Source organism: Acyrthosiphon pisum, chromosome A1 (assembly GCF_005508785.2).
Source record: "Acyrthosiphon pisum isolate AL4f chromosome A1, pea_aphid_22Mar2018_4r6ur, whole genome shotgun sequence".
Taxonomy (NCBI): domain Eukaryota; kingdom Metazoa; phylum Arthropoda; class Insecta; order Hemiptera; family Aphididae; genus Acyrthosiphon; species Acyrthosiphon pisum.
In genome coordinates this window covers 77,859,948-77,878,210 of record NC_042494.1, presented here as the reverse complement: position 1 = coordinate 77,878,210, position 18,263 = coordinate 77,859,948, and the positions used below count along the sequence as shown (strand labels likewise).

Sequence of the window (18,263 nt, the reverse complement as noted above, 5' to 3'; positions counted from 1 at the left end):
GAACAATAAAAACTACGGAAAACGTCAAGATGGCAAAGAATGCACATTGTTACTAGAGTATTTCATGGGGGATAAAATATAGACAGACATATATGAGAGTTCAAAAATTAATTTTAAAAACTATCATTTATATCAATTTAAAAACAGAATAATATATATAGGAAAAAATAATAATTAATCAAAACTTTTCTGAAGGACAATTTTTTGGAAAGAACAATTCAATTAACCTAATGTATACATTTCTATATTCAACCTGCAATGAATATATTTAAAAATGTCAAGAACCACAAGAGTTAATTTAAGGCCTAAGAAAGTTTGTTTTTTTTTCTTTTAGCGCAGAGCGAAATTGTGTTTCTATAAAATGAGGGTGCAAGCATATCGGGTCCGCAACACTAACACTGTTTACAATTACCGACCAATTGTTCTGCCCGGGTACTTGAACAATGAACGTTTCTCCTGCGCGTTTAAGATGTTGCTTTGTATTTTAAAGACTAGATTGGAATTTTAAATATCATCACTGGTTTTATTCAGGACCTCATCATCAGGACTTATACAAAAGATATGTTTACCATATCAAAACGAAACTCAAAGTCAAGAGGGTTTTCGACGTTTCTGTATTATATATTTTTAGATACTTATATAAAAAACGGTATATTATGGGAAACTAAAGAACATCCATTAATAGTTATATGCAAGGGGCGTTGTACACGAGGGTTTATCCAATACAATAAATTAAACGTATTTATATACCAGCTATAACATTTTATGTTTAATATAAAAATATTAATTGTATATTGAACAGAGTATAGAGCCAATGAATGTATTATTACCACTTCCTATAATGTCGTGATTATTGATAGTATCGTTCAATATAAAAATGCATTATTTTTGGTTGTTTATTGTACATATAATATTTAACAAAATAAATCAAATATGGAACGCTATGCTAAGAGTAAGAAACTAAAATATTTATTTAGATAAATAAATGTTAAAATAAAAAGTCAACCTAATATTGTTGTCAAATTAAAGAATTTACTATCAAAATCAAAATCAAGAAAATATAAATTAAAAATTGAATGTACAAATAATACTAGTGACAATTTGATTACAATTTTAACTTTAGTTTAGTAAAATTAATCATATAATAATCTTAAAAAGTGTTTTGTGTTGAACTTTGCCACTTTGTAACAGTTTTTGCTTAAAACAGTTAATGGATGAAAAAAAAATACGTTTCCACGTCTCTTCTCGCACGTTTTTATATTACATTATTATAATTTATGTGACTTGTTTCCTTCTTTCGACCTCATCACAACCGTACTATCCGGTCATAATAATATATCATTGTACTGGGAATGGGCCCCTAGTTACACCGAGTACAGGTCGAAAGAGAGAAACTTGCGCTTTTCATATTTCTCTACCACCCTACCAGCCGATCTATCTTGTCCCTAACACTACACACTGGAGAATAACGTAGTTTTTATGTACTTCACCAAGTCATTATCGGTATTTGTTTTCTTGAGTGGTAAAACACTATAGTCTAAAACATACTAGTCACGGCAAAAATATACGTACAATTGTTTAATTGTAAATTACAATCTAGTTAAATTCCACCTTAAATATTATTTTCAATAAAAATAATAATTATAGTTCAATAATAATAGTTCTAGAGACAAGATTGTGAAAATGATTCAGCTAAATAATTTTAAATTGCCCGTTATTATTCATTACCATAAACTTCAATTATACATGTGAACTTATCTAATGCTGACTTATATAATAATATACTATATATAGCAGTTAAGTTCTCAAATTGCAATTGATAGACTTTAGTACAGAGAACCACAGTAACTGTTATTGAACCATGATGTTCTATTAAACGAATAGAAACTACCAGCTCTAAATAATTTGTTCAAAAGGATTGAACGTACGCTTAACAGTAGAATATATCCATCCGAATCCCTGTACTCTAACAACCAGAGTTAAAGTTATAAGATGGATCTCTAAAGGTAGGTACATAAATTAACTTAAAATTACAATAACAAATAAAATACATAAATATCAAATTGTAATAATTGGTAAGGTAATATTCTAGCTCAAATTATTTATTCTCTAAAATGAAATTCAATTTCATAATAACCTGCCCCTTTTAATTTTAATATAATATAATGTTTAGTATGTTTTATATTATAATAATTAAATCAAATTGGTATTATAGTAGAATATTACCAATAAGACTACGTATAAGTATTGTTTTTCAAACTTTCACTCACCATTCATAGCATAAATGTAATTTTACTTGCGTCTATTGCGTAAGTAATCATATTTTTTTTAAAGAGCTTTGTTATTTTTTTTATTGCCGTTTTGATCTATCGCGAATATTTCAGTGTGATAATTTAAAAATGTGCTTATCTTACATCTCAGCGATTCTTAGAGAAATTATTAGAATATGATGTATTTCTACGTAAAATTAACAGCGGAGATAACAGGCGAGTCACTTTTTAAAAACAAATAATGGTAAATATTAATAAATACCTAACAATTATGTAAATAATTAAAACCAATTGATAAACTATTGACGAAGATTTTACGGAGGTGTATTGTTCACGATTTATTTTGGATAATAATATATAAGTCACGTCTAAAACTTTATAAAGCTACACGAACAACGCTTTTGGATCAATTCTAAAACGATTCGCACACATTTCAGCCTGCGGTGTAGCGCCTCCGCACCGTTAATCAGCTTTGAGTTTTATATTATATTGGTTTTGTTGTACGAGGCACTACCTCGTTCGTTGTTAATAATTGCGTCAGTATTACATTTAACTTGTTAAGTTTGAAATTTCGGAAACCACGGTTGAATCAAGAATGTACGAACTGTGAACTTGGAATCTTTAAAACACCAGTTAAAGCGGTCGAATCACATTAAAAGTACCAATCGAAGCGCAAATAGTTCATCATTCTGATGTGCCAATTACATAATGTAGAAAAACGATAGTCGCTCAATAAATTAACACGAGAGGTAATATAAACACGATACGAAGACAGTTTATACATAATTTATTACATATTTTGGGTCTTCTATGTTCTAAGAGTTATTCGGGTTTGAATAATAAAAAAATAATGTTGATGGCTGGAACAATTTTTCTACCTTATTTGGCACAAGTATTTATTTATGAGTATTTTTTTATAATATTTGTATTTTGCAATTTTGTATAACACGGAGTATATTAATTGGTGGTACCTATTATTTTAATGATTGAATAATTTTAAGAGAATATATTTTTATTCGTGTAGGTACATATTATATATATTAGTTACTTACATAGGTACAGTACCAATATATAAAAACAAAATTACATAAAATTAATTATTAATTTTTAACTTGGAGAATTTATTGTAAAATATATAGTAGGTATTATAGTAAATAGAGGTAGGTTTAAATTAAAAATTAAAAAGTTAAATATTAAAGAACTTTTGGAATCATATTGAAAACTTGTACTGTAGCCAGATTTTAAGTAATATTTACATTCAAATATGTTTGGTTGAGTTATAGTTTTCAAACTATGCTGATAATAATTATATTTAAGGTAAAAAAAAACTTCCTGTAATTGATGTTAAAATAAAACTATTACTAAATTGTTAGAATTCATTTAGGTAATTTGAATATGTGTTTGGTTTAAGATAGATGTTCAATTCGAATTATAAATAAAACAGTTATAGCCTAAAGGTTTATAATATACATTAATTACACTATAACTACCATAGCGCCTTAATAAATGATAACTAATTGCCTACTGTTACCTCCTGAATACCATAGATTATATAGATGTTTATTTATGAATAAATAACACACACAAATTTTAGTTCTATCATTGTTGTGTTTTCTGTATTGACGAATAATGGAAACGTAGCCTATATTAGATAATTATGCATTTATACCTGTGAATATATTTGTTTTTAGGCGTCCAGTAAAATGGATTAAAATCGCACACCGTTATGTTGGACGGAATAATTGAGTGCAACGTTTTCGACATTCGTTTAACCAACACAAACATATGTTTTTAAACAGTTCGATTTACAAAATTGAAAATTTTGATTAAACGCATTTAGTGTATCGGTTTTCCATATATATATAATATATTATAATATTAACCTGCAGTAGTTATGTTCATATAATTTGTCCACTGGTTTACTGTTACCATTGTAATCAATACGAAATAGGTATTATATTTTATTGATAAAAATGATATACACATGATTATTGGTTGATTAATTATTTCAAAGATGATTCAAATACTAAAAAAAAAAGTTATAATGTATACACATATGTGCCCTTATTAAATATGAATAAGAAATAGTAAGGGATGAAGTGAGACATGGCACGGCACTTGACACTAAATAAATATAGAATATTAAATATGAATAGTATAAATATTGATTAATAATTGACAACATAAAAACAATGAATTTAAATTATCAACTCTGTGACATTTATCCATACTCATATCGTCTGTGCTTGGGCAATTGCTTTTTACAAAAGACACAATGACAAAAGAAATATTCCTAATAGGTATAATAATACATTAATATAGTTCTATGTTTCATGATTGACTTTATAATGTGTGGGCTACCAGGATAGCTAGGGTCGAGGTCAATTTACGTTAATTGTCATTCCATTTATTATTATTAAAATTAAAAGACACTAATAAGCTTTATATATAAAATATATCAAATTCAAGAGAAAATATATATATATATATGTTAGTTAGGTGTCTGTATCATGTACCTATACATATACGGAATACAGATCACTAGAAATAAAATATAGAAGAATATATTTTTTAATAAGACTGTATTAAATTAAGAGGACGCTATACCCGAATGCGTTGTCTTGGTCTTACAAATGCACAACTATATAGCAAAAACTGTTTTGCACGGGACAACTACTATGCTCCCTCTGTATTTATAGTAGAATTATTAATATTCCACAACGCATGGGGGAAAACTTTATCTGTGTCGTAGCGTTTTTATTATTTGGATAACATAAATACAATTAAAGTTATCAGTTTGAGAACATTATATTTTTTTGTTTAATTATAAAAATTATTGGTAAGTGCTAATAAAAAAAAACAAAAACGCTACAATACAGATAGAGTTCATCCTTATGTGTTGTGAAATTTAGGTAATTCTACAATAAGTATACAGAGGGAGCATAGTTGTCTCGCGCTAGTTTTTGCTATTTTGTGTATTTGTAAGACGGAGACAACGTATGCGAGTATAGCGTCCTTTTAATATTTTTAATTTAAGAGGACGTGTCACCGACATTTGTTGTCTCCGTCTTACAAGTACATAACATATATCAAATTTTACGCTCAGCAGATCACGTTTAGCTCAGTTAATTTAAAATTAGAGTGAATTGACCTCTTATAAAATGTAAATGTAAGATTATTATCTAGGCAATCGTACAGGCTTTTTATTATATTTTAATTTAAAAGCGTAAATTGTTTGTACGTCTTAAAATACTCATAGCTCGCTATAAAATGAAAATATAATCAAAAGCCTATATGAAACGCCTAGTTAATAATCGTACCTTTCAATTTTATAAGAGATCAATTCACTCTAATTTTTAAACTAACGGATCTAAACGTGATATGCTGAGCGTAACATTTGCTGTGTTATGCACTTATAAGACGGATACAACAAATGAAAAAGCAACGGTCCTCTTAATAGTAATTATATTAAACCAAAAAAAATAAAAATAAAATAAAAATATACGAACAATATTCATTGTGAACCGAAAATCAAAATATTTATTTCTTGATTTCTTAGTCAGCAATAATATTTTTTTTAGTTTTAAAATAAAAACAAGTTTGAGTATAATAATACATACTTTATTGGGTAGCAATAATTATTTACTTATTTTGTAAAAAAATTGTATTGATTGAGCACACATTTTAAGTTGAAACTATAAATATAAGTTTTAGGCAAAATATGTTTGTTAACTTATTTTATTACCATTACTTCAATACTCATGAAATTCAAAAAGTTTTACAAAAATAAAAAAACTTAAGAATTAAGTGGAAAAAAATACACGAAATTAACAGGGAAACTTGAGCAATTTTATAGTTAACAATAAACAAATTAAGCTGTACTTCAGATTCATCGAGTTTGTAGTGCAGTAACCAACAGTTATTATATTAGGTAATAATAAAAATACATTAAAAATATAACTTACTTTAAGTATAATTAATCTATTGTTAAAATTTACTTAATTAGGTTAGTACCTACTTAGTGTAGTTTTACTACATGTATCGTAAAATAAAAAATATTTATAAAAGTTAAAAACTAAATTTTCATATTCCGTTTATGTCATTAATTGTATTATTATTCGTATTAATATAATACACAAATATGCTGGCACCTATATACACCTATATTACCTACCTAGTAATATTATTTAGATGCATACAAAAGGATTTTGTTTAATATCAGTCATAAGATTTATCTTCACAAACGTTACTCTAATAATTTTTGGGAAAGAAATAAAATATATTAAATGTAATTCATCTGCATGATAAAAACCACTTTCACTACAAAGGTATTCTTATGGTATTAAAAATAATAAATGAGAAAAAACTTTGCATCCATCATCGAGGTCATGCAAGAGTCATTGATAATGGATTCGGTATTATTTTGTAACTATACACAGACAAACATGTAAAAGAATGTTTTAAGCTTTAACTTGTAAATTATTTATTAAAAAATAATATAATATCTCATTTATTTAGTACAGTTTATATCAATAATTTGTGTACATAGTACTTTATTTAATTTGACAGAAATTCTACGATCAAGTAGATATTAATGAAATATTATGTCAGGTTATACTATATTCTATAAGTATGTAGGTACCTACATCCTGATAAAATTATGTACATTGGTTTGCGTAAGTTCATACAAGAAATTCGCTATAACGTTAACCCATTTGTGATACTCTGGTAGTGGTTCGGATTTAAAATGCTATATTATTTTAACATTTTATTGGAAATAAAATAAAGTCACAACTACATAATATTATATAAGCTTGAAATTTAAATGTTTAACTTATACCTATATAGGTAACTTAAATTCACAAGGCTAAACATCTGTAATAAAATAAAAATTTGAATCTTTTTTTCTAAAAACATCAGCAGATAAGGACCAGTTATTGGTAGTTACTTTTCTCAGTTTGAAGGTAGACATTTTAGATTTATTAGATACTTAACCGCCTAGTCGTGGAGCAACTTTGAGCTGAATGGCCCTTGTAGGAAAATAATCGTTTGTTTTATTTGTATGATCAATCCTTTTTCTTATCATTGGTAAAATAAATTTATAACATAGAACACCTAAATTTTATTTTGTTTTATAATAAGGCATACGCTATTTTTCAATGGCAAGGATATAGTTGTCTGAGTGGTTTTCTGCTCTATATGTATACAGGTAATGAAAATTCTTTTGTTAACATTGCATATATACCTGACCTGTTTTAATTAAAACCTGGTTACATCATCTAATATAATTTATGGTCTCACGTATCTTGTATTAACATTAAAATGTGGTTTCTAATAATATATTTTTCATATTTGAATTTTTCTGTATAAAAAATGTACCTATACTTTTTTAATGCTTATTGATTTTTGTTTTTAGATTCTGTGTAGAGTTATTGGTTTTACAATAAGGCACTTAAATTTTTTTATTTCTGTACATAAACCACTTTTAAGGGCAGTAAAATGGCACAGAAAGTTTCATGTGGCATATAAGTTGGAAATCCAATACAGGCTGCACTTTAAAAGGGTCATTTTTGATTTTCATATAGTGGTTTTTAACCCCTTATCCAAAAACTGGAAAATAGATAGTATAATAATGGCAAATTTAGTTTTTTTTATAATCTTGAACATTTGCAGGTTCATTTTAGAATCATTTTTGAAATGCAATGATTTATTTACATATATATCTTATTTTATGATATGTAGAATATAGTACCAAGATGAGTGCCCAAAAACTAAAGACATTACTACCAAAAACATCACTTTTCACACTCATTTTCATATAAATTTACATTTTTTTTTGTAGCAATAAAGTAGGTACCTTTCAAATGAATATAGGTAATATGGACATTGGACATATTTCGTTTTCCGAGTGTGTAACACATAATACACACTAAATTAAAGTCCTGAAATACTAATAGTATAGTTATATTGTTACTAGAGTACTATATTTAATTAATATCAAACTTAAAAATGATAATATATTATCTGTTCTCTCCTATTGGTTTTTTTTAAAAATTAATTTTGAAGCGAAAATTAAGTAGGTAAAGACAATAACAATATAATATGTATATTTATAACTCGTTTATAAATTAGAATATCCATTAAACTCGACAAGAAAGGTCGAGTAAGGTAGTTATCGTACCTATCTACGTAAGATAATTGGTGAATTTGCAATAATTTTTAAAACAACAAAACTGTAATTGGAACGCGCTACGTAAATTGAGTTTGTTAAACTTGTCAATGTATCACTGACAATAAATGCGCCCGCCACATTAAGATTTTAAATCCATCTATAAACTAAACAAGTCAAATCTAAAAACATTAACTTTGTGAATAAGATCTGTGAAAAATGCGGTTTGCAAAAAAAGTAATGTATTCGGAAACAAACCGGACGTAGTTTTTACGATGATAAACTTATCTTGTTATTTTTACAACTTAATAAATACAGCTTTGGAAAATTTATTGTCCTGAAAAAATGTGTTGATGAATTAAACACAGTGTCAGCACGACAGCACACGGAATATAAAATGTATATTATACAAAACTCACACGAAACCACCGACCAAGTGAATGTGAAACTGTCTTCCAACAGCGGATCAAATAATAATCAAGAAACTGATTCGATACAGCGATGGATAAAACAAGTAAGCGTATAGTCTTTAAAGATATTGTTGCGCAATTCCGAAATTACAGCATTTTACGTGTTATGTAAAGAACGAGGTAAAGAACTACAATTTTATACGAAATTGACAATCTATACAGCATATTGACTGCCGCGTATTTAAATACGTTTCAATAACATCGTAATGAATTTTCTAGTTCTCGACAGATCAAATTTTTTTTATCGGTATAGGTACGTATTATATATTTTGGGGTATGAATAAAAAAAATATATATAATATATATATATATATTTAACTATTATGTAGGGCGAGCACATGCAAAAGGCATAAATGGACCCATTCACGCAGTGTATGCCGGGTACGTCGTGATGGATAAGGGGTGGTCGAGTGCGGGGAAGGGGTGGAAAAAAAGAAACGGAAAATGTAGACCTCATTGTGTGTTCGCACCATTCGATTACAGAGAACTGATATTCAGTCAGCGGGTTAATGGAAGTTCGCGGGCTCCCGTGGTAATGCATTCTATTATTCTTAAATCCTCGAGCGCGTTCAGAGGGCAACGATCGTTATAGGTGTCGGGATAGTAAAAACTCTAACAACCAACATTTTTCGTCCGTAAATTACTTCAAATAACGGATCAAATCGATGCAAATATAGATAATTGATAGAAAATACTGCAGGTATACACTTGACAATATATAGCATATAGGCACATATTATTATTATTATACCGTCAGCGAAATCGAAGAGTTTAAAATTAAGAATAAAATAAATAGACGTTTTGTCGGTTTTGGACATTTGACATTTGAAAACCAGTTCAATTTCACGTCATTTTTTAAGCCCAGCGAAAGACTTAAATATTTTCAGAAAATGATTGTCATTGATATTAACAAATATCATCTTCTAACTAAGAAATATGATAAGTAAAGTAAGTATACTCTAAGTATATATATTTTTGAAAATAAAAAATGAGTGAAATGTTGTTAAACGGGTCATTTAGCTCACTATCCATTTTCTAAAGTGTAGACTACTTTTAGAACGTTTTTATTCAACCATATCATTACCTAGTTATTATATTCATCCATCAAACACTTAGGTACCTACTCTCTAAATGTGTAGATTAATGGATAGCCTTATCACAGCTTAAAATATTCTTTTTAAAACCACCCTTCACTAGCAAAAGTCTTTCTTCGATACATATTTCCCTATCTGCATCCCTTAAAAAGAAAAGCGTTAAGATTAGGTAGGTTTACTAATTTTATTTTATCATATTTTATCTTCACATTTTTAATTTTTTAATAATTTCAAAAGTAAATATTAGTGAAATATTATCTAAAATAAATTAGGTATTCTAGATTCTAAATATCACAATAAACAAGTATAGAATCGATACTTTTATTATGTTTTCAATAATATAAGATAAAAATAAACAATAAGTTGTTTTGATGAATACATCTTTTATGTTATTTTCATATCGTATGGTACCTAATTATAAAACTTACTCATATGAATTTATGTTCTTTGGAGTAAGTAATGTGTATATAAAAATAAATAATACAAAAACTTTTAAACAAGTAAATATTTTATATCATATTATATTATAGTATTAAAATCAGAATATATTATAATCCCAGTGAAAAACATATCTCCGAGAATCTTTTACATTATAAGCTATTACTATGATATTGCACACGGTGCTATAGTTTAAGTTGCGTTTTATTTATCAGCATATTTTATTCTTTGTATATGAGACGTTATTCTTTTAAGGAAAAAAAAACATTACACCTACGCTGATATTACCGGTGAATGAAAAACGTTTGAACGGGTCTAGATAATGCAGATACTACGGGCTGGTTATAGGCCAAACTTTTGTTACACACCGCAAAAAGGAAGTGACAATAGATTATCATATATACATATGTATTGTGTTATATACAGTTCAACGAGAGTGGAGCTTTTTTCCTATTTTGTAATGATTTTAGCATCGATTTAATAAATTGTTCATTGTTTATGAGTATTAAATTACACGGAAAAAGGTGTTGTGCGATATAGAATAATAAATCTTATGACTTCCGAGATTCCTGTATGAATAACGAAAAGTATTCCACTTTACTATCATTGTTATTAAAATGTTTAGATAAAATATGTAACTTATTTTTTTCGAAGAACTAACAACTACCTAAATCAGTTATTCGTAAATTAATCTGGTCACTCGGGTTTTAAATATTTAAGTAAATGAAATACTACAGCGTATATTTACGATGTTCAGTATGAAAACAAAACTTGGAAAATATGATAAATAGTTTACATTTTTAATAATAAATACCACTGACAGCACCAACTACCCAGGAACATTTTCGTTTGTAGACACAAATTAAGTTATATAACATAATACTCGACATAATATTACTATATACCGAAGTTGTACAAAATATAAGAAGGAAACGTATAATGTTTACAAGTTTTATTTAATTTGTAAAAAACTGTGTTACTTCAACACGATTTTGTGTTTTGTTAATGATTTTTCTTTTTTTAAATTTAATATGTTAACTAATTGCTGTAATATTTTTTAATGTTATAAATTATATAATATGCACATTAGTTTAAATTAATGTATTGTGTTAATTATAAAGCTTGAAATGCTAAAAACACAATAATATTTTATATTTTTAATAATAACTGGATAATTTTTTTAATCATTAATAATATACCTACGCCCAGACAACAATTTTTCGTTTAATAATATTATTATAACATTATTATAACGAATAATATTAGTATAACGTTAGTATAATACTATTATAATATTATCATTACAAAATGCTGTCTGGGCGTACCTATAACCTAACCTACCTATGTGACACAAAACATTATACATCATCGTTATGTATCCTGAATATAAAATAAATAATTTTAAATATACATTCTTAAACATTGTATTTCTGATAAGTCATTCTGGCAAAGTAACATTTTTTTGATAAATAAAAATGATAAATATTAAATGATAATAATATTAATAATATGTATATTTTAAACTATAGTACTGTATAGTTTTAACAATAAACTTTAATTCAACAAATAAGTTAGAGTTTAGAGAGTTTGAAGTTGTACAAAAAACATGATAGTAAAAAACGTTTTACGATAGAATAATACATGATAAATACTAAATTGTAAACATCTCAAGATTTTGTTAGCTAGTGAAATACTCCCAAGAGTAAAACAATACAGAGGTTCAATCTTAAACAAAAATCTACAACTTACATTTCAAAAATTGTCTGTCCTTATATAAAAATGTAAAATAATTTCAAATGCCTTATTATATTTACGGCTTCATATTTTAGAATAATTTACATAATATTAGATTCAATAATTAGCGCAAAATTTTCTATTTTTATAAACATGAGCTAAACAAATTAGGAAAGCTAATTCTGCGAGCCTGTCAAATTCCCGTATCTTAAACGCATTTTAATATTATATAATTCTGTATTACTTATACCATTTTCAAAATAATTATTTGGTATCTTTTGTTTTAATATTGGCTACTACAAGTCTATGTATATTAAAATATTCTCATATTTCGATATTTATTGATACTGGCTAGTATGAATTTATTTTGAATAAAACCGCGGTTATACAATTATTTTAATACAAACAATCCTAATTATGTATTGATAACTATCGGACAGACACCACGGTGATATAATACACAATATGGTCAAGTTACAGAGTTCTTAGCGTTAATAATAAATAATGAATAAATATAAAATATAAGGTGTTCTGATCTCATATGTTTAGAAATCTAAAATTATAAAATTTATTACAAAATATTTGACAATTTGTGTCGGTAAGCACATCAATGTATAATGTATATACACTAATATTTCAATAGATCAACATCAAAATGTCAATTTTTCAAAAAATTACTTCTAGTTATATCTCGAGTAATACATTGAAGTCAGTCTTTTGGTTGACGGAAATTCGATTAGCTACATATGGACAAAATCGTTTCACTTTTAATACTTTAAATGTATTCATTATTAATAGTCAACAAAAAAAACATTAATTAATTACCTTTAAAAACTATTAGAAGCTTAGATTGGTAAAACTATGATTCCACTGCTTAATATAAACTACCTAAAACTTATGCTTTTCTTGCATTACGTAATTAATTAACATTAGTGTTGTTGTACATAATTACCAATTTCTATTGTTTAAAAAATAGTATTAACTTCACTTATTCTTCAATATTTGAATCAGTTAAATATCGTATTAAACACTTTCTCGAACAGTGATATATTTTTTTATAAAGGAATATTTATTAAATACATTATTTACAATCAGAGAAAAAACCTCAGAGAACTTTGTGTCGTAAACATTCCCGTTTGCTGTGTTTGGTTAGTTTTCACCAATTATTTTAAAAAGAACTGTTATTTTTCGATTTTAGTACTACCATATAACAAATATAGTCTATAGTGCAACATTGAACATAAGTACCAACTAGACCTATTTCTCCTCAAAAACTACCCTCAAAGTTGAAGATTGAATCAAATTTTCTGCTTCAAAACTAGATGACAGGCGTCAGACAGACGAACAAATATAAAAGACATAGGCACACGCTAAGAGTCTAAAACTTTCAGAATATTTTAAACATAAAACGATAATGAATAATACATGAATATAATAGTATGTCGAGTGAACAAAACATATTAGGTACCTAGATTGGAAAATGGGACTGAGTCCAACTATAGGAAACTAATGTTACACAAGGTGAGACTTTTACGATTTTTGAAAGTCCCTTGGTTAAGACCAAGATTTGGCTCGAGGGTCATTTTTTTCACAAAAAGACTAAAAAAGAGACACAATAAAAATAATTTTATTGTTGAAATCTAAAAAAAAAAACCGAAAAATGTCATAGTGATCACCAAGAAATTGCCACAAGGGAATACAGACTGCCGAAAAACGCCAATGTGCTTATATTTTTATTTTCATATTTTTTGTTAATATAAATACAATACATAAACTTTAGTTTTGTGAATAACATCTATTACATTTTTTTAAAACAGGTAATAATATGTAGGTTCATTTACCAATCTAAAATCTACTATAATCCAAGAATGTTTGGATGCATATAGGAAATAGAAATATTTGTATCTCAATAGTGAATAGAATTAATAACAACTAAATTTTGAACTGGGAATTTTGAATTGCAGCAGAAGGTACTTACTTAGTTTGTTCAACATGAACATTTTGAAATTGGGAGAACGATATCAATGAAATAATAATTCAGAAGGTATAAATAAATAAATACTCGTGAGAAAAAAAGATTTATCTAAAACTACCTCCGGGACAAGAAAAGCAGATGTCTACAAAACCTTTCGACCATGACCGATTATTGTTTAGATCAGGACCATTACTCTCAATGTTGATCAGTTGCGTATAGAAATACGTAAAAACCAAATAGAAATGTATAAAAACAAAAAAAAAAAAAACATTAATTATTCACAACATTTGAAAAGTCTTCATTGAAAGCATTTTTTCACCTCACCCTTTTATAAATATATATATTTATTTTCAACTATTCTGCCAGTGCTCTGGAATCGTTCCCTCTTTTAAACTCGAGATAAATTGTTTTCCCGGATCCTCTGTGAATCCGCAGCGGATTAGTGTCGACCTGTCACAATGACCGAGCGACCCTCGGGATATAGTGTTCTGCAAATGTGTTGTACTTAAGTAGGCACACAGCAGCATAAGATACATAACACAGCAAAACGAGCGAAAAAATTCAACACCATTATACAACTAGGTAGTGTTAATTTCTATCATTTTTTAAAGATTACCTTTGTAATTCTTTAATTATTTTAACATCACAGCGAATATATAGGTTTACAAAATTATGATGAGTCAATGCAGGAACTGAGGTACACGTAATAATATCTGTAATAATACATATAATTAAGTTGTATCTGTTTGTACCTTTACAATGTTTGTACATTTTACAAATGTCATCACTTAGGTATCAAACAGTTATAAATTAGAGTAGGTAATATTTAAATTTTTGCAATGGATAAAAAAAGACCGACTATCCAGCTCACGAAAAGAAAACTTCATTTTATATTTCATAAACTGGATATTTTTCTTATGATGGACACTTAAAATTAGTTTTGCGTAATAAGTTTCTCAATTTGAACGTTTAAATGACAGCTGGATACAATAAAAATGATTAACTCGGGTAATTATATTTATACTCATACATTATTGCAATATTACCAATGTCACGCACTTCTGTTCGGTATATAATAACTTGGGATTTTAGATAACATATACATTATACCTACCTATATGATATTACATTTTAAAAGATCAACATAACAAAATTACAGAGCAAAAGTGAGTTTAAAAAAAAAATAATTGATATTATTATAAGATGAAAAAAAGCTAGTTTACTAATCAGAAATGATTTCAACTATCGCGTAATTGTTAAGGAAATAAAAATAGAAATAATATTTATGAAATGAAATAATTTTTGCGGTTTTATACCCACATACACTACAAACTACAAATCGAAAGGTATATAAGTATAGGTACATTATTCATCTATATAATCGAGTATATAAAAGTGAAGAAAACTACTATTTTTTGTTAGTATAATAAGGAACCGTCTACATTTTGAGTGTCTGATACTAAGATTGTCAAACAATTGAGATGTATCATTAATGGATTCATGACCATTTAACACTTTTAAGGCCGATTATAAGTGTATATACCTATAGCAAGGTATTTGTTAAAACTTAGATTTATTTGTAAAATTAAATTCAAAACATTATGTAAATTAAATACAAGTTATATCTAAATTATATTATGCTTAGTCGATATTAAATTAATATTAAATCATAAATCTGGTACCTACAGTGAATGACGCAAAATATAAATCTGCTAAAAATTTAAAAGTTTATTGTCAATAGATTTTCAAGGAAACGTTCAAAATATTTATTTAGTATAAATAATAAAAAAAAAAAAAAATAATAATAATAATAATAATAATAAAGAAAATTAGGTCATTCAGAATTGAAAGATGTATGGCTTTTACGACACGGAAGGGAAATAACATGAGTTTATAACCGGATTGAACGAACTACCCGAGGTTTCAATATAAATTTTCCATTGTAAAAACACTATACCTACCTACGCTGGCCGACTTTTACGATTACAACCTACAAAGAGTGAGTTGGAAAGGATGAGTTTGTGCAGTAAGAAAAAAAAGTAAAAACTACCTAAAGCCTATGTAAATTTAAAATTAAAAGCAAAAAAGTTATGCGTCTGGTCCACGTACAAAATTCGTTCCTTTTCATTGCACCTATGGTGAATTTTTTATGGTAAAAAAGTAGTATGAAAGGGCCAAGGACGGGAAAAAAATAAGAGTTAACCAGTCTCGGTAAATGACATGTACCTAGGTACTTCTTTGTGATGGAATTCATTTACCAATATTGCAACCATACACTGTTTGAGTGTATTAATAATGCATAATTAGCGGTTTAATATGTGGTGTAGGTACATGCATGGGAATCTATTTACCATTTACGGTGTGTATACATAAAACTTTACGACCTGCGGCGGCGCCGAGATTAAAATAAGTAACGCAAATAAATACAATACGTTATAGCAGTCGTATATAGCAGCGGAATGAAAATATTAACAGAAAATGGATGTCGGTTTACACATAAATTAAAATATATATTATTTTGAATTTCAGAAATATAATTAATTCTTATACCGTAAGTGAGTGTACTATAATACTGTATGCGGGGTAATTGGTGTCTATCAATTAAACTATTTGTGTGGACAATATCCTATCTCTCAAACTGTATCCAGATTAATTTATTTGAAAACAAACTACCTACTTAAATACCTATATAGAAAAATAAAGAATAAAAAAGTTTACATAATATTTTACTAGAAGCACAGAACTTTTTGAATGTTTATTCGTAAATAAAAAAAAAATTGTATTATTCAAATATTACTAGGTAACAATTTAAATAAAATAATAATAATAATAATAATAATAATAATAATAATAATAATAATAATAATAATAATAATAATAATAGTATACCAAGCTGTGAACTAATAATAGGATATTCGGGAGTTCAAAAAGTTCAATAAAGATTTTTCGGTCGACAAGACACTGAATTATATTATTGTAATATTTTAAAGAAATAATGGTATAGTTTAGAAAAAAAAATTATATTATTGTACGTTAGTATTATTTTCATTACTTAACGTGTTAACTGTTCATGTTTATAAACTATAAATAAAAGTATAGCATATATGCATATTAAAATGTACATATTACATATAGATACAATCGATATAGTAATTAATACATTAGGTACACCAAATTTACAAGTTAAATTGAATGTTTAATATCTATAATCTATCATTTTTATTTAAAATAAGATGAAACTTTTCAATAATCTAGTATATTATACTAATGACTAATGAGATAAGATAATTTCATAGATTATCCATTGTGAGAACGTAACAAGAAAATGTCTGTGTAGTGTTTCCTAAATTCACACGCGAAAATCCATTAAAATTTTGGAGGGGGGGGGGCTAAAATTATGAATATCAATGTGAGCGGAGGGCTTCGATCCTGCAAAACTAAAAAAAGGGGAGAGGGCTTTACGAACTTTTGTAGGGCTAAGCCCCTTAAGCCCTCCTTCCGATTTCAGCCAATGGCCTTTCCTGAAGTATGATATAATTATTTATACTATTTAAACAAATTTCAATTTCAAAAAAGGTGGGTAAGTGGATGTCGCTCTGCTGTACAGTAGGTTAGAAGTGGGTCACTGTATAATGGACAGTATTAAATTTGAATTCAATGATATAATATCACTGTATAAGAAAAACGATTCTGAGCGGAGACGGTATATCAGTCTATGTATTAGACATATAATATATACTTATCTATGGTATTAAAAAAAAATTGACCTATAATAGGTACCTATAATAAATTCCAAATTAATCATATCATAATATCTATTAGGTACTTATAAGTTATAACGCGTTATACATCAACAAAAAACCGTGGTAAAATCATAGATATATAATAGTATACTTTAGAAGTTTCAAGTACCCACGAATAATATTATACAATCACAACAAAATAACTAAAATAGTTATCCTAGGTTTTTAATATGTAATTTCGTCCAAATTTGTACTTAAAATGACTATAAAAATAAACTGTGTAAATGTATTTTTTAAATTTTTTGGTAACAGAATTAATTACTTATGTGGAATCTTGTTTTAAATTTTTAATTCTTAGATACAAAAATTG

General features: G+C 27.0%; 1 protein-coding gene across 3 annotated transcripts in view; it reads right to left on the bottom strand.

Annotated features, from left to right (window-relative positions):
• The window catches only part of LOC100164473 (fat-like cadherin-related tumor suppressor homolog), a 163,167-nt gene that overhangs the window by 83,560 nt on the left and 61,344 nt on the right, over nucleotides 1-18,263 (bottom strand). The gene's annotated exons all lie outside the window — the stretch shown is intronic.